The sequence below is a fragment of the Phascolarctos cinereus genome, unplaced genomic scaffold (assembly GCF_003287225.1).
Source record: "Phascolarctos cinereus isolate Bilbo 61053 unplaced genomic scaffold, phaCin_HiC Scaffold_726;HRSCAF=1367, whole genome shotgun sequence".
NCBI lineage: Eukaryota > Metazoa > Chordata > Mammalia > Diprotodontia > Phascolarctidae > Phascolarctos > Phascolarctos cinereus.
In genome coordinates, this window is record NW_027556098.1 from 20,821,573 (window position 1) to 20,840,821 (window position 19,249).

Here is a 19,249-nt window from a genome sequence, read left to right on the forward strand (position 1 = left end):
ATACCAGCAATATGACAGGAAACTGAATCGCTTCCATTTAAATTGTCTTAGAAACATTCTAAAGATCACAAGCCATGGAGGTCCTTTCTTGAGCCAAACTGCCAAGCATTTAAGCTCTATTTCAGACAGCACAACTCTGATGGGCTGGCCACTTCATTTGAATGCCAAATGTACACTTAGCTAAAAGATTATTTTACAAAGAACTCACACAAGGTAGGCACTCATTCCAGCATGGTGTGTCCACATTAAAGAAGGAGCTGGGTTCTATGAGCAAAGCAGAATTGCATTAGCTCAAAAGAAACACAGGTTGAGAAGAAAGGACTGCACAAATTTAGAGACATCTCCACCCCAAATATTTATATGGACTATTTGGGCCTGACCTGTGGTCACAGTCAGACACACTGTAACTTGACTCCAACATAGTGATGTAATTTTAGTCCTCTTGGAGAATGAACCAATCATTAGTAATGCCTCAAAGCCCACTCTCTCACCAGCAGAGAGTGTGAATATCGACTAGCCATGAATTACCCAGGTGTCTTGCATCTTTTTTTGATACTCCTATCTCTGGCATGAATGGCACTACAACTCAAGTCCAGGCTCTTTGCTTTATCCCCCAGTAACTAGTCTTGCTCAGGATGAGAACACCATGTAAACCTACCAAAGTAAACCTACCAGAATCTACTGGAGAGAAGACAGGCTATCTTGGTTTCTTCAAGGCCCCATTGAAGTGTTGAATTTCACCAGAGAGCCCAGAAGACCTGATCTTGTTTCTTCATTCTCTGTGACTACCCTCTATTTGTGAGTGTCTACTTTCAATAAAGCTGTTTAATTTTCCTGCCTCAGTGTGATCTTCACATTTCCTTGTACTGGATGATGGCATTCTGAATCTTTACAAGCAGGGGTGTTCTGAGGAGCCAATTATTACATTTCAGTGTATTACACATACAAATTCCTCAAATCAGTTACAAATGATAAATGGTTTTGTTGATTGTCCTTAAGAAAGTGTTAAAAATATCATTTATACATAAAAGTGTACTATATATCTCCCCCCAGGCCAGGTTAAAAACAAACCAAAGCACACTTACCAGTATACACTTGTACTGCTTTATAATCATTGCTTGTGTTCAGTAGGAGTGCAGTAGAAAGTTCAAGAAATGAAATTATCACAAGATTGAAGGTCTAATAACTAACTGGAAGCTAGTTAGTAATAATAGTTACAATAATAATAGCAACAACAACTCACATTTATATAGCACTTTAAGGTTTATAAATTGCTTTACATCTATTATCTCATTTGAACCTCACAACACGCCCCCCATTATCTCTTCCCTTCCAAAGAACATCTCCCTGGTATAGAAAGTGGAAGCCTCTGCTCTCCTTTCTGAACATTTGGAAACCTATTAGGTTGTTGATACTCTACCCCCCAGCCATGAGGACTCGGGAGGGAAATAGAAAAGACTCCCAAAAGAATCTGCCAGTCTCCTTCAAGGATGATATCACTACCATTACACATAAGGGAGCCAACTCTTACTACCCTATCGCAATTCTCAGTTCTTAAGGAGATTGGGCAAACTGGGTCAGCTCAGCAAGTGAACTTTCAGTATTTGTCAGAGCAATCAAACTGACCAAAATCTGAGGAAAAGACAAAGTCCAGAGTTTTCTCTGACTCCAAGGAGCAGTAGATAGAAGGCTATCATCTAGTGAGTCCCCTGAAATAAGAATAACTGTATAATTGACCTAAGAGCTCTTTCTAAACAGCATTGCTAAAGACTTACAAATTAGGTAACCAAGCCTTGTTTAAGGCAAATAAACCTAAAACAATTAAAAACAAAAATCCAACAACAAAACTTTAGAAAGGGGCAGGAGACTGAAGTTGAAATTTGCTGTAGGATCCAGACAATCTCTCTGAATGTTGGGAAGAGTAGGCACCCACACTTGGCTTTTAGAAGGCATTATAGTCAATAATGTCCCCTACCCACCAGTCCCTTGACTCAGCTTTCCTCACCTTTGTTTATCTGCCACTTGTCTGGCTCCTAACACTAAGAATAGAAACCTAGGCTTCCTTAGGGAATACTTATAACATTCTCTACAATACAGCAATGACATAGGGATGACTCTGGACCTCTAGAAATTAGGAGAGGGTAACTCCATGGGGACTTGTTACTCATAGCCAGTGCTATTGTATAGGGAATGACAGAAGAGAGGAGAGAACATTTTACTGAGTGCAATGCAAAGGTTGCTGTGAAATCACTATGGGATGTTGCATGGGTATGATATCCTTATCCTGGAGCCTGCCAGGAGTTGACTTCTTGAATCCCATAGACTGAAATACAGATCATCCTCAGCACTACATATTACACCAGTAAAGACCTCCACTTTTCTTCACAACCTTTTTGTTACCTCCTGTCTATTTCCCACTAAGATTGAAACTTGTGTTACTCTAAGATCTCTGTCTACATACTGGAGGAGAAGGGAGGGGTGTGTGTGTTTGTCTGCATGTAGAGCACTTCATGCTGATTGTGGATCAATACCACAAGGACAGTTATCAGGCATCTAACCTCTCTAAGGAATAGGACACAACCAATTATAGTAAAGATCAGGGACTTTTGACTGGGAAAGGAGTAGTGGATTTATTTTCCTGTCTCCACTTTACATAAAGGGGGACTGACTAAAACAGTTATTCCAGAGTGGGTTCACAAACCTCCTATATGCCAGGCTCTGTGTGAAAGTAGTCACAGATCTTGGAATTCTAAACAATACTAAGTATATGTTCAGACAGGTGCCTTGCATGAGGAAGTCAGTGTTCTTGAAGTCTTTCCAAGAATATACATACCTCAGGTTTCTATCTTCTACCTCTTTTCTGGTCTTCAGGATTATTTTTTCCTTAGGGAGCTCATTGATAGCTAATTTATTTTTCTAAGATAGGGTTAATTGAGTATTCTATTTCCTCTTCTGTTAATCTGGGTAGTATTTGAAAACATATTCATCCACTTCACTTAGATTGTCAGATTTATTGACATGTAATTGGGCAAAATAGCTCCTAATAATTCATTCAATTTCATTTTTGGTTTTGAATTTACTGTTTTCATATTTTGATGCTGGTAATTAAGTTTTCTTCTTTTTTAAAAAAATCAAATTAACCAATGATTTATCTGTTTTAATGGCTTTTTCATAAACCAGCTTTCAGCTTCATTTATTTTTTCTTTCAATTTTCTTAATTTCTGATTTTTTTCAGGATTTTAGAATTGGACTTCATTGGAGATTTTTAATTTGTTCTTTTTTCTATATTTTAGCTGTGCAATCAATTCATTTATCTCCTTCTTTTTTTACTGTATTGATATAAGCATTTAGAAATAATTTTTTTTCCTGTAAGTTTTATCTCCTTTGGCTGCATCCCATAAATTTTGGTATGTCTTCTCATTGTTGTCATTCTCTTTAATGAAATTATTGATTGTTTCTATGATTTGTTCTTTGACCCATTCATTTTTGGGGATTAAGCTATTTAGTTTCTGATCAATTTTTAATCTTCATTTTCATGGCCCTTTACTGAATATAGTTTTATTGCATTGTGATCAAAAAATGATGAATTTAATATTTTCTGCTTTTGTAAGGTTTTCATGCCCGAATAACTAGTTAATATTTGTGTTAGTTGCCATGTACCACTGAGACAAATAGGTATATTCCTTTCTTTTCCCGTTCAATTTGCTCCTTTATCATACCTAACTTTCTAAAATTCTATTCACCTCATTAACATCTTTCCTGTTTCTTTTGAGGTTAAATTCATCTAATTCTGAGAGGTGGAATTTGAGGTTTACCACTATTTGTTTTTTTACAATCTATTTCATCCTTTATATTAGCTAATTTTTCCTTTAACAATTTAGATATAATACCTTTTGGTACGGATATTTTTAGGATTAATGTTGTTTCATTGTCTATGATACCTTTCAGCAAAATGTAGTTCCCATGCTTATCTGTTTTAATTAGATCTATTTTTGCTTTTGCTTTTTCTGAGATCATGATTGCTATCCTTGATTTTTTTTAAGCTCAGGCATAATAGATTTTATTCCTGTTCCTTATTTTTACTTTGTGTCTGTCTGCTTCCAGTGTATTTCTAATAAACAATATATTGTTGGATTCTTGTTTAATTAGTTCTGTTATCTGCTTCTGTTTTATGTGTGACCATCCATTTCAAGTTCACAGTTAGAATGACAAATTAGGTATATTGCTCCAACCTAATTTTCCAGTCAATTCTTACTCTCTTCTTTTACCCTGTCCCTCCTAAAAAGTTTTGTTGTTTTGTTTTGTTTTGCTTCTGGCCATTAAAACATCCCAATCTACTCTCTTCTATCAGTGCACTTCCTTCTCTTATCCCTCTCCCTTCCTACTTCCCTTTAGGGCATGATAGATTTATATGCCCAATTGAATGTGTCTGTTTTTCCCTCTTTAAGCCAGTACTAATGAGAGTAAGGTTGTAGTATTGTCCAACCTCACCACATCCCCATCATTCCTTAGACTGTAAAAGCTTTTCCTTTTGTATGCCTTTCATGTGAGACAATTACTCTCATTTTGCCTCCCCCATAACACTTCTCCAGTTTTCACTGCTTAATGTTTTTTTTTAAATTATCCCATTATAGTCAATTCACACTCATGCTCTGTACTTATAATACTTCTAACTGCCCTAACTACTCCTCATGAGTTCTTTGGAATTACAATTATAAAGTGATAAAGTTCTTAGGAGTTATAATTATTATCTTCCCACATAAGAATGTAAAGTCTAACTTTATTGGATCCCTTATAATTTCTCTTTCATGTTCACCTTTTTATGCTTTGTTTTAGTCCTGAATTTGAAAGTCAAATTTCCTATTCTACTCTGGTCATTTCTTCAGGAATGCTTGGAAGTTCTCTATTTCATTAAATATCCATTTTCCACCAGAAGGCTTACATACAATTTTGCTGAGCAGGTGATTTTTGTTGTAATCTTACTTCTTTTGTCCTCCAGAATATCACATGGCAAGGCCTCAGATCCTTGAATATAGAAGCTGATAAACCTTCTGTTACCTGACTGTGGCTCCATGATATTTGAATCATTTCTTTCTGGCTACTTTCAATATTTTCTCTTGACCAGGCAGTCCTTAAATTTGGCTATGATATTCCTGGGAGTTTCCAGTTGGGTATCTCATTCAGGAGGTGATTGGTAAATTCTTTCAATTTCTATTTTATCCTCTGGCTCAGGGATATCAGGGCAAGTTTGCTTGATAATTTCTTGAAATATAATTCTAGCAGGTGGCCTTCAGAAAAATCTGGAAATACTTACATGAACTGAGTGTAGAACTGTGGAGTCTGAATGCAAATCAAAGCATACTGTGTTCACTTCTGTTTTTCCTTTTCTGTGACTTTTTCCTATTCTTTCTTTTTCTTTTTTCACAACACAACTAACCTACATCAGATAGCTTGCTGTCTTGGAGAGGGGAGATGGAAGGGAGGGAGAAAAAAATGAAATTCAAAATTTTATAAAAAATGAATGTTGAAAACTATCTTTACATGTAATTTTAAAAAACAAAATACTATTTTCATGGTTGGAGTCTGGGTAACCTGTTGTATTCATGCCTTAGGTGAAGATTAAGGCAAAGGTTCTCTGAAGTCCTGTTTGTTAGACTATAAGACTATTTCTTATTTTAGTGTTCTATGATTCTGATTATATTACTATTCTTACTCTGGTCAAGTTTCTTTATCTCTCAGTCAACTCTTCCATATCTAAATTAGTATAGGAGGTTAACTCATGTGGAATTCAATTTCCTGTGTCATTGAAATCATGAATCTACTCCAATCTTGTCCTGTTCTATCATCAAGGCCTTTCCAGATCTTTTTTCTTTCCTGTTATAATGCAGTAATAACTAAAACAACAGAAATGATTTAGATATTCATCTCACTAAATGCAAGATTTGGGAAGGACATAATCATGTTATTCTTTCAAATGATATGACTTTACCTCATATTTCTCAATTTTTAGATATAGTTCATAATCTTTCAGAATTATTTTATTCATTCATTTCTTCATAAGATGAAAAATTAAACATATTAATGTTTCCTTATATAGAACACCTAGTTATAAACTTAAAACAAAATTGCAGAATTATTCCAGAGAGAGCTAATGAGTAGGCTTTTCTGTAGTTCGTATTCCAAACTGGTTCAAATAATACTAAACTATATTTTCTTTGTTCAGGGAAATACTGAATGCTCATTTCAGAGTGAAATGATATGTACATTTAGACACTTTAAGCCCTGAAAAGCTCATAGGAACCAGAAGAGTGTATTTTATGGTTATATTTGGGAGTATTTTTCCTTCCAAAGTCTATTTCTTGCTTGGTCTATTTTAATGAAGAAACGGTCTCTGTTTGTGAAGCTTGTAGTTTCCATGAATGATTTTCATGAATTAACCATTGGGGGCCCTCAAAATAGAATTCTATAAACAGCTCTTCAAATCACATTTTCAGACTGCTCAGCTACAAATTCTTTTAATTGTTTATATTGACCTTGCTATTGCAAGATGAAACTCTCACAGAAAATGTAATCTTTCCTGAATAAAAAAGACTTAATTAGACTTAATTTGCACAATCAGGGATCATAAACAGATTACAATTAGAATTGCAAAAAGGAAGAGAATCATAAAGGTTACATTTGTTATAATAGCTATAAGAAACGGTATTGAATTATATTTCTAGCCTAAGGTTAAATAGTATAATTATGACATAAATTCTTATTCAAAAGTATAATTGTTCATCTGAAGGTTATTGACCACTTCAGAATTAAGATATAGAAGTGCCAGCTTTTGAGAAGGGGATGAATATTAATATTATTATGAAATTTGCTTAAACACTTTTAAAGGACTAAAAATTAGAGAAAACTACACGTGATCGATTATTGGTAACTCTTGCCAATGTGCTAAGATTCAGTGTCAAGATCAGTTTAATTATGTTACACTGGAATCTCTATCATTGGACCAGTGTATTAGTCCTTTAGCAGAATCGTGAATAATTTAATCAATCCTTAATTTATCTCCTTCTTAGATAATATTGGGGTAGGGGAAATGTGTATGTGTTTGTGTATGTATGTGTATATGATTGTAAATTTATAACTCAAAACAATATTAAAGACAATATACTCCAAACCCCATGCTCCCTCATTTTTCAGATAAGATTAGATCCTGAGAAGATAATCCAAGATCTGACACGTGGCCTGCAAGGCTGATCTACTACTCAGTTGGTTCAAGAAGATCTACATGTAACTATGTAATATGCAACCTATGCTATTCTGATCAGTACTGGATTTTAGTTATTGAAGTTATAAAACTTAGAGTTGCTAACAGAATTCATAAATTTTATATATGCAGGCAGGCATGTGTATGTACATACATACAATCAGTCCTCATTTTTAGTGGGGGCAACATTCCTAGAAAGTAGTGTGAAAATTTTAAAAAAAATGTGAATGTTGACACAGTGAACCTATAGGAAGTAGGGGTTTATGGTCTCCTGACCAACAAAAGCTGTAATCTTTTACTAGAAACTGTTGAAAATAAACTTTTATGTATACAATTCTTTATAACAAAACATTAACAGTAACCATGAAAAACCTATAAAATGCAGTATAGAAAATAAAATTGGTAACATGCAAAACATTTTTCTCATTAGTAATTTTCTAGAATTATGTGACCTTTTGTGCTAACATCACAATAAGAAAACATTGATTTGAAATGATACTCACATTTTATAACACAAGGAATTTATAATACCATAAAGCCTATATATATATATATATATATCCTAGAATTTTTGAAATGTTTTCCCCCTCTTTTTCCTTCTCCTCAGTACATCATGCACTGGACAGAGTTCAGAAGAATATAAAAAAGCCAGGAGAGAAATTTAATTTCTCTGTATTTACCATATTCTGTTGCACTGATATTTTGACCTTCACTGTCACACAACAGGTTGGAAAAAGTGACTAAATCAGCTTTCCAAATGTGTCTCTTTTGGCACATTATTTTTCCTTATCTGCTTACAGAAGTATAATTAATTCTTTTATCAGTTTTGCTTCAAAAGAACTGAAATGATTTGAGCTGCATATCTTTTTATAGATCAGCTAGTACAGATGAGTTGTCTATAATTTTGGCTTTGACGACCCACTCTGAAAGGAACCTGCTTGGCAACATTTTGGCTAAGATACACTCGTTTTCTGCTTCCCAGAGTGCAGGTGCAGAATTCTACATGAACAGGGTCATTGCACTTGCTGATTTTGGCCATCTGGAGTGAAAAAGTATAGCGTATATGGGCCACAAATCTTACATGGGGAAAGGTCTTGCTTTGGGTATTTAAAATTTTAATAGAGTGAGCAGTGGAACCAGACAGTTGTTCATCCTCATATTCTCTCAAAAGTTTAGTTGCTGTTATTCTTTTTTGTTTGTTTGTTTGTTTTCCATTTTAAAGATGTCCTTACAGCTGAAATATATTTACAACACTGATGGAAGAATTTGAAAACTTATATCAACATGTTATGAAATTTCAAATGGTGGCATATTAATATAATACTTGCTATACAAAAAATTTATGATTTCATCAGTATGATATCTTTCTTTTCGTTTATTTTTTGCTAGGCAATTAGGTTAAATGACTTGCCCAGAGTCACACAGCTAATAAGTGTTATGTGTCTGAGGTCAGATTTGAACTCAGGTCGTCCTGAATCCAGAGCCTGTTTTCTATCTACTGTACCACCCAGCTGCCCCCAGTATGATATGTTTCTAATGTGAAAACTCCTTATACCACTGTGAAGTGCATTTAATCTATGAATCCATAGGTAAGCCCTAGGTAGTTGTTGGATATTCATGGAAGTTGCTTGGTCAGCATCTCTCTCTCTCTCTCTCTCTCTCTCTCTCTCTCTCTCTCTCTCTCTCAATAACTTCATATAATGTACCAGACATCTTTGGCCCCATAAATTTTCAGGGCATCATAGGAGTGTTTTGAATTGTTGTTATCTCAACTATTCAGTACTGATGGAACCATGCTGATCAGTCATAATGACACGATCCTGGGGAGATGGGTTGAACACTTCCATAGTGTTCTCAATAGACCATCATTAACCAATGTTAAAGCCATTCATGATACACCGCAAATATAAGTCAATCCCTCTCTAACTGAACTTCCTGCTAAAGAAAAGAGATTGAATACTATTTGACTTCTCTCATGTGGCAAAGCATATGGTGTTGATTCCATACCAAAAGAGATCTATAACACAAGGAGTCCATCACTCACACAAAAGCTGACTAAAATCTTCCAAGTTATATGGCAAAAGGAGGTTATTTCCCAAGAGATCATATATGCCTCAATTGTCCATCTCTATAAAGAAAAAGAAAATAGGTTGTCTTGTGACAATCACAGGGATGTCTTTCTCTTGCTTATTACTTTTTAATTGGCTGATCCCTTGCCTGGAGTCAAGGAATAATTGGGCATATGCTGCCCAACAACTCCAGGAGAAATACTAGGAGCAGAACAGAAGACTGTGTCAACCTGTCCAATAACTTTGATACTGTTCCTTGCTAGGCCTTGTGGAAGTTTGTTACACAATATGGTTGTCCAGAGAAGTCTATCAAGATTGTATTCTAGCTTGCATGGTTTCTGGAAAAAGGACAATGCTCTTACTCCTTTCTTAATCACCAAAGGAGTGAAGCAGGGCTGTGTGCTTGCTTCCATGCTTTTTAACATTCTGTTTTCTGTGATGTTGTTGGATGCCTTCAATGAAGATGAAAACTATTTAACTTGAAAAGGTTACAAGCCAAGTGGAGAGTGGAGAGAGAGTGGGTGTGTAGCTCTTTATTTGCAGATGATTATGCGCTTAATGCAGCCTCTGAGCCTGAGAAGCAACAGGATATGGATCAATTCACTGCCATTTGTGCTAATTTTGACCAGACAATCAACATCAAGAAAACAGATGTTCTCCATCAACCAGCACTACACTGTCCATATGTTGAACCATTGGTTACAGAAAGTGGAGAAATTTTGAAAATGGCATATAAGTTCACTTATTTTGGCAGTATTCTTTCCAGGGATATCCAGAAAGATGATGAGGTTGCTGCACACATTGCCAGCATTTGGAAAGCTCTATAAGAAAGTGTGGAAGAGACAAGTTATTAGGCTACATATTGACCTGAAGGTCTACCAACTCATTGTGCTGACTTCCTTGTGGTATGCCCATGAAACCTGGGCAATCTACCAGGGCCATGCCATGCCACAGCACTGAGCACCTTCCATTTCAATTGTCTTTGGAAGATTAGGAAGATCATCTGGCAGTAATAGATACTAGATACTGAGTTCCTTTTTTTTTTTAGGGTTGACAATAGGGTTAAGTGACTTGCTCAGGGTCACATAGCTAGTAAGTGTTATGTGTCTTAGGCTGTATTTGAACTCAGGTACCCCTGAGTCCAAAGCCAGAGCTCTATCCATTGTGCCACCCAGCTGCCCCTGAGGTCCTTTCTTAAGCTGAAATCCTAAGCATTCAAATTCTTTTACAGAGTCTGACTCTGACAGGCTGGCTATGAATCTCAAATGCCAAAGACATGTTAACCTACAAGACTATTGTTATAGAGAAATAGCACAAGGCAAGTGCTTGCATAAAGGTCAAAAAAGGAAGTATGAGGACAATCTCAGGTTCTCTCTGAAGAAATTTAGCACTGATGCTGGCACAGGACCACCCAGAATGGTGTGCCCACATTAACAAAGGTGCTGTGCTCTATGAATGAAGCAGAATCACAGTAGCACAAAGAAAGGGTGATATATGCAAATCTAGAGACATCTTCATCCTAAATTATAAAATGGACCTTTTGTGCCTAACCTGTGGTGGAGTCTTCTGAGCTCATATTGGATTTATCAGCCGCAGTCAAACATATACTTTGACCCCAACATTATGATGTGATCATTACTCTTCAAATACAATGAACAAATAGCATTTTATATAATATGAAATGGTATACATATTAGATTATATTTGTAGGTATATACATTGTATATTTTCATGTATATAAATGTATGCATACATTTCTATCATAGTGATATAAATAAAATTTGAAGTATTCTATAACTTCATGACATGTTTATATTTATCCAATAATATCCAAATAAACCCCAGCATTTGGAATAACCTCAATGATCCTTTTTATTTTATTCACTATCTGACTGTTGCTTCACAAAATGTTTTTCACATTTGAAGGACCCCAAGTTCAACTGAATGTAAACAATGGTGAAATTGCATAAATCAAAGGAAAAACAGTCTCAAACTTGACTATAGCTCCCAGACTTGCTTATTTTTCCTGAGAATCATTGTAAAAATAACACATAGGCATAATTTAGTACGTAAAGAGCAGAAAATGCAACAGACTGAACACATATTATTCTTTTAAAAGTGTTTCACTAAGAAATTAACACTGAAATCAATATAATCAGCTAAACTTGTTTAGTAAATATCTACATTTAAATAAATAAATTTTAAGAAATAAAATGTAATAATTATTCATGCTCTCCATTTTCCTCATTTGTAAATTGAGGAGAATGGACTTTAAGGGGTCCAAGATCTCTTACAACTCTAAATCTATGCTTTCATGATCTTTGTACGTCCCTATCAGGGTTCTTTGTATATTGTCTTTTCTCCTTACAAAATTGAAAGCTGCAGGGGTTCTGGGCTTTAAGAATTGAAGCAGGGAGCCAAGACAGGAGAGTAAAGCAATAACTTATTTCAACTCTTCCCAAGTTCACCTCCAAACAGCTCTAAAGTAACACTTCAAAATGAATTCTGGAGCAGTAGGATTAACATAGATGCAGGGTAAAAGAATTTTCCAGCCCAGGACAACTTAGAAGGTTAGCAGGAAAGGTCTGTCTCACTGAGGCAAAAGGGGAACACAGTTCACTGTAGGCAGTGTCCAGTCAAGCCAGCAACAGGCCACATCCCAGCAAGCCTGCAGTGAAGCTCTGAGTCCCAGGACAGGCCAGCAGTGAGGCACCATGCCCTAGTGCAGGTCAGCAGCAAAGCTCTAAATCTCCATAGGAAAAAGCTTAGGAAAGTTATTTTTAAAATTTGGTACCAGAATTTAACTTAAAAGTTGCAAAAATTGTAGGGAAATGAGTGAAAAATTATATATATATATATAAATATCTTTTTTTAAAAAAATATCTTGATCACAGAAAGTTAATATGGTGACAGGGAAGATTAAAATGAAAACTAAGAAGAAGAGAACAATGTCAAAATTCGTACATGTGAGGCCTCAAATAAAAATCTAAGTTAGTCAGGCCTAAAGAGAACTCCTGGAAGATGTATAAAAATATTTTAAAAATCAAATAAGAGAGATAGATGACAAATTAGAAAAAATAAATAAGAATGATGCAAGAGAATCAAGAAAATAGAGTCAACAGCTTGGTAAAAGAAGGACAAAAAATGAGAAAAAGAAGTAGTACAAGAAGAAAACACACCTTTAACATTAAATTGGCCAAATAGGAAAATGAAGTGAAAAAGAATCACTGAAAAAAATAATTCCTTAAAGTTAGAATTGGGAAAATAGAAGCGAATCATTCTGAGGCATCAAGAAACATTCAAGTAAAACCAAAACAATGGGGAGAAATGAAAGACAATGTGAAATATCTTATTGGAACAACAACTAAAATGGAAAATAGATCAGGGAGGGGAAAGTCATACTGAAAAAAAAAGCCTGGATACCATATTTCAACTAATTATTAAGGAAAACTGTCCTGATATCCTAGATCCAGATGGTAAAATAGAAGTTGAAACAACACGCTGATGATCTCCTGAAAGAGACCCCCAAATGAAAATTCCTAGGAATAAAACAGCCAAATTCCAGAGCTTGCATGTCAAGGACAAAATATTGCAAGAAACCAGAAAGAAACAATTCAGATATCATGGAGCCACTGTCAAGATTACATAAGATTTCTAAGGCTCTACATTAAAAGATTGGGGGATTGGAATATGATATTCCAGAAGACAAATGAGCTAGGATTAAAAAAAGAATCACCCAGCAAAAGATAGCAATATACTTTGGGGAAAATTTCGGATATGAATGAAATGGAAGACATTCAAGCATTCTGATTTTTTAAAAAAAGAGCAGAATGGAACAGAAAATTTAATTTTAAAATATGAGACTCAAGAAAATAATAAAAAGTTAAACAGGATAGAAAAAAACATAAGAGATTCAATAAGGTTATACTGTTTACAGTAGATGATATTGTAATTCTTAAGAATTTTTATCACTATTAAGGCAGGTCAAAGGAGTATTTATAAACAGAGGGCACAAGAATCAGTTGACTATGATAAGATTATAGTAAAAAAAAAACAAAATTAGAAGTGAGAAAGAGGATCGCACTGGGAGAAGGGGGAAGAGAGAGGTAAAATGAAGTAAATTATCTAACATGAAGAACAAAAGAGTTATTACAGTGAAGGCAAAGATGGAGAATGGTGGGCAATGCTTGAATCTTACTTTATTGGAATTGGCTCAAAGAAGGAATAAAATATACACTCAGTTAGGAATTAAAATCTGCCTTACCTATTAGGGAGAAGAAGGGGATAAGAGAGGGGAGGACCAATAGAAGGGAGGGCTGATTGGGAGAGGTGACAGTCAAAAGCAAATCACTTGCTAGGAGGGATTGAGTGAAAGGAGAGACTCAGAAAAAAAGAGAGAGATAGAAAAATAGAAGCAGACAGACAACTTGAGGGGAGGGAGGGAAGGAGTGTATAAACAAAGAAAATAAGAAAGAAGGAAATACAGAGTTTTCGCAATTGTTAATGTGAATGGAATGAACTCACCAAAACCACAGATGTGGATAACAGAGTAGATTAAAAACCAGAATCCCACAATACATTGTTTACAAGAAACACATTTGTAGCAGAGGGACACATATAAAATAAAATAAATGTAAGGGTATGGAGCAGAATCTCTTATGGTTTGGCTGTAGGGGAAAAAAAAGTAGCGATCATGATCTTAGTCAATGTCAAAGCAAAAATAGATCTAATTAAAAAAAATACAAAGAAGGAAACTGCATCTTGCTAAAAGGCACCATAGATGGTGAAGCAATATCAATGCTAAACATAGTTTGACATAAACATAGATTGGCAGTAGAAATTCTACCTGAAGAGTCTTTTAGGTTTCTTAGCAGTTAAAAACATGTGGTTTACTTGGCCAAGTCCATGTCACTACCTGGGTGAGAAGCTATTGGACATAATTCTACTGACTAGTCATTAATCTACAGTAAGTTAATGTCAAGCACTATGCAGTATACCCCAATTTACTTTATGTAATAATAGAAGAATAGAGCAAGGATCACTGTTGCATTGACCCTCAAGGTTATTACTTTCAATAAACTTTGATTAATTGACTTTGTCCTCTTTTTGTTGTTGTTGTTGTTGCTTGTACTTCATGTTCAAAGGGGACCACTGTCTTATCTAGTCAGTAAATAGATTGAATTTCTACTGCCAATTTATGGTAATGTCTTGACTTGCATGTAAACAGAATGTAAGTGAGTCAGAGTTGTAAAGAGTCATCAGCTTCACTCTTTCTTTTTCATTCATTCATTCATTTGTTCATTTATCTTCTTATCTATCTATCTATTTATTTTTAATTTTTCTGGTGAAGCCCAGAGTCACACAGCTAGTGAGTGTTATGTATCTCAGGCCAAATTTGAACTCAGGTACTCCTGACTCCAGGGCCAGTGCTCTATCCACTGCACCACCTATCTGCCCCTTACACTTTTTTCCAGAATCATTGAAGTTCAGTAGCAAGATAAAAATTAAGACATTGGCCAATGACCCAGGATGTGGTGGATGACCTTCTGAGGTGGAAAAATGCATAATAGTAGGAATAATTGGGTCTAATGTGAAGGCTTTGTGTGTTCTATCTGAAAAAAAAAAAAGTATTTCTTTCTGGCCAGAAGGCTCTAGAGGAGTGACTTGGTTTTGTCTATTTGTTAATAACATCAACTTAGCTCCTGTATTGAGTATAGATAGGAGAGAAAGAAGACTAAAAGTTGGGTGGCCAATTAGTAAATTGCACAAGGGTCCAGGGGAGTTGTGATAAGGACCTGGATCATTACAGTGGATTTTTGAAAGCAGAAGGGGTACATATATGATATTATGGAAGTAGAATCTTTAAGCAAGGGAATTGATTGGTTACGAATGGATAAAGTGCAAGAAAAAATGGAGGAATGCTCTGAGATGATGAAAGTATTTTAGTAGCATCAAAATGAATTGTAAAGTGAGAAAGGAAGGGTTACAGGCAGAGATAATTGGATATTTTCAGTTTGAAATTCCTGTTTTACAATGAAGTAAAAATGTATTGCAGACATTTGCTGATTCATGACTACAACTCAGGAAAGAGATTAGAGATAGAAATTTAGATATGGATGTCACCTGTAAAAACATGACAGTTAAATTCTGGAGACAATATTATCATCTAATATATGCTTTAGATTTGTTCTGTATTGCTCTAAATATGAAAATCAATCTCTGGACCCCAGAGTGTAATATTAGTTTGTGGAAATATGGTACTTAAGAGGAATAAAGTCACACTGTTACATTTGGCAGTTTTATTATAGTAGTCCTCTGCATGGTACATTGACATAAATAGCTAGAATATTAAAAACCTAACTGGATAAATTCAATATTAAGAAAACTAAGTCATATACAAACATAAATAGAATATGATTCATTTGGTATGAAATATCTAGATAAATTTATTTCCAACAAAAAAGTGATTTTTTTTAGCTAGAAAACAAGATCTACATATAGAATACAAATCTATACTAATGTGACACTAATTGGTGTTAATGAGTTCTTACTGGTGATAGTAAAAGAATGAAAGTAGAATATCAGAATGTTACCTAGAAAAATCCAATTTTGTTATCTAAAAGCTGAATATCAAACTAGGAAAAAACCTATAATTAAGAAAAAAACATATTGTCAACTCATTCTTGCTCCAAGTTGTTTCATATTGCTGAATATATCCATGATCTATTTATTTCTAGCTATTAAAGCTGTGTATTTGAATATACAAATAAATTTCTTAAGTATAATTCAGTTACCCACTAACATTCTTGCCCTTGAAGTTTTGCTGATGTTTATAACTAGACTACTTTCTATTTAAGAATCAGCAACTTCTATAACTAACTAGAAATCATGAAAAAGGGATATATTGCAGTAACAATTTGATTTTCACAGTTTTATTGGTAACACTATGAGTGGCAGAATTATTCTATTTCTAGATAACAAAGTGAAATATTAGAATGTGCAAACAGAATTTTGAAGTTATATATTCACATTGTACCAAGTTCTAAAAGAAAGTTCCTGTTGATGCAAATAGCTAAAATACTCATCATATTGGTAAAAACCTGATATTTACTTTAGGTATTTTTAATATTTAGATTAGCTAATTAGATACATATTTTTAAACTGTGTGCATAAATATGTCATCTAAAGAAAATCTAGATTCCCTCAATTTTTCTATCATTCCAGATGCATGATGAATTTATTTCTAAGACAATGATATATTAGAACCACCAGACAAGTATCTTGGTATAATTGCATCAGTTCCAACTAGAAATATTCTCTTGATGATTGTCTGATGTAAAAAAAAAAAAATTGGATATTACATACTCCTAAAGAAGAATTCAGAAATACCTGAATTCTAACCCAGCCTCTTTTACTTAAAAGTTATATGACCTTGAACAAGTCACATGACCTCTTGTTTGCTTCAGTTTCCTTATCTGTAAAATGGAGAGAATAATAGCACCTAACTCCCAAGTTTTTTGTGAGGACCAACTGAGAATTTTTATAAAGCAGTTGTCACAGTGCTTGGCATAGTAAATACTATGTAAATATTAACTATTATTGATGATGATGATGATGATGATGATGATGATGATGATGATGATGATGATGATATTACTACAGGGAAGTGAGATAGGTAATTTGAAATCAAGAATATCACATAAAAAGGCTATATTGTAAGTAAATCAACTCAGTTTTTATAATTTGTTTGAAATGCTTAAAAATAAAGATGAATTTCTTTGTAGCTAATATAGTGAAATAATAAAACTGAAAATAAGATTCTTGGATAGAATATTATTATGCATACATTGCACAAATATCAATAAAAGTTTTCCCTTGATTTTGGATTGATAAATATAGTTAGAATAATAATTTGGATATTTGAGTAACAACTGTAGAAATCTAAAATTTTTACTAGGAGGCTAGATAGTTAATAAGAAATCATATCAAATTAAGAATTGTAGAAATGAAAAGGAAGTATAGATGGTACTATGTTTATTTTTACTATGGTTCGAAAAGCCTAGATATATATTTTTTTTATATAAAGCTGTGATATATTGGAAGTTAGAAATAAGATGTGTAAGAATAATGTTAGAACATGACAATGCACTAGTTACCTCTACAATGGGCCTTCTCTCTGTGTGTGTGTGTGTGTGTGTGTGTGTGTGTGTGTGTGCGTGTGTGTGCTGAATCACTTTGGCGTTCTAGTGAAGACTTTTGACCTGTTCTCAGGATAATCTTGTTTAATACATAAAATATGTTGGATTGCAAAAGGAATCATTTGTTTTAAAATAATACCTATCAAAATATTAAAACTTTAAAAAGTCACCAATTCAAGGTTAGGAACCACTAATGTAGTTATCCTACAGTATTTTGCTTAATGCTTGTACAATGAGTCCTTTACCTTAAAAAATAATACTAATAAATGTACTTTGAGACTTTCACTAATTTATTCTTAACAGGCTGTCCAGTTTGAGTATATGTACAATTTGAAAGGTGTTATTTCAAATAAACAAATCACATGTTGCTGTTCTTTTGTTTTGCTATTCTTTTGGACCTGTGATTTCATTGGAATGGGGAATTCCTTAGATAGTGAGGATATTCCATCTGTCAATACAGATCAGTTCTTAGGCCACAACCCAGAACTTAGAAGTCAGGTGCTAAGGGTTTAAGGTTCTTGCTCTGGGTCCCACAGGCAGTATTTGTCATTGATAGGAATCAAACTCCAGTCTTCCCGACTATATAGACTCTTTCTTCATTATTCCAAAATGCCTGTTAATATATGATATTACAGGAAAATGACCCATAGAATTACATTCCTCAGGGTATCTAAAAACTCTTTCAAACACTTGCAAAATTATTAGACCATTCTAAATTTCTTACTGAGGGAACAGTTAAATACTAGAGGTAGAATGATTTAAATTGTTTTTACAGAAGACTAAGTGAGGGCAACTACTATCTGTATCTACCATAGGTATCTACCATACTTTACCATATATTAAATGTAATACCATATAATTACCATAAATTACTATTTTACTTGATCAAGATATAATTACTGATCTTTTATTTCAGGCTTCAAAGTTCAAGTTCTGACCTGAATCACATGGTTGTCTATACAGCCTAAAACAACTGGATGACTGCCTATATGCCCCCTTTATTTTATGGAATATAAATTTGGAGTTGTACCATTTTTAAAGATCTAAGGGATCATTCAATTTTATACATAAAAATAAGGCCCAAAGAGAGTCACATAGATAATTAGTTGCAAAACCTGGACCAGAATCTATGCGATCTGACACCTAGTTCAGTTGTCTTTCCACTACACAACTCAGCAGACTTCCCATGGTGACACTAATAAGGCAAATGAAACAGCAAGTAGTGGTAATTCCTTGTATGAGTACCTAGGAAAAAAAGAGCTTATTGCCTCATTGTGTTCTCAGACATTCTCTTTGTTGTACGGGGAGAAGGTAGCTGAAACCAGACTTTTGAAGAAATAGTTTATAACATAAATTTCTCTCCAAGGTCACAGAATTATCCGTCATTGAATCAAGACTGGAACTTCAATTTTCAGCCTTATGCTTCAGTGCTCTCAATATACTGAGCTACGATCTCTTCACTACTTAATCAAATCTGTTTAATGAAGAGAATAAAAATGGTTCTTTATTGGGGTGCAGTTGAGAGGAGGTGTAAAAAAACAAATAAAAACAACAACAACAACAACAACAGTAACAACAAGCAACCACAAAACTAACTGCAGCTAGGGGAAAATATCATTAAACAACAAGATGGCCTAAATTTAAATATTGCTGCCTTTTATAGGGGTAAGTTAAATAAAATTCCTTTGCTGTCAGGCTTAAAATTCAGTTTATGTCTTCCTGTT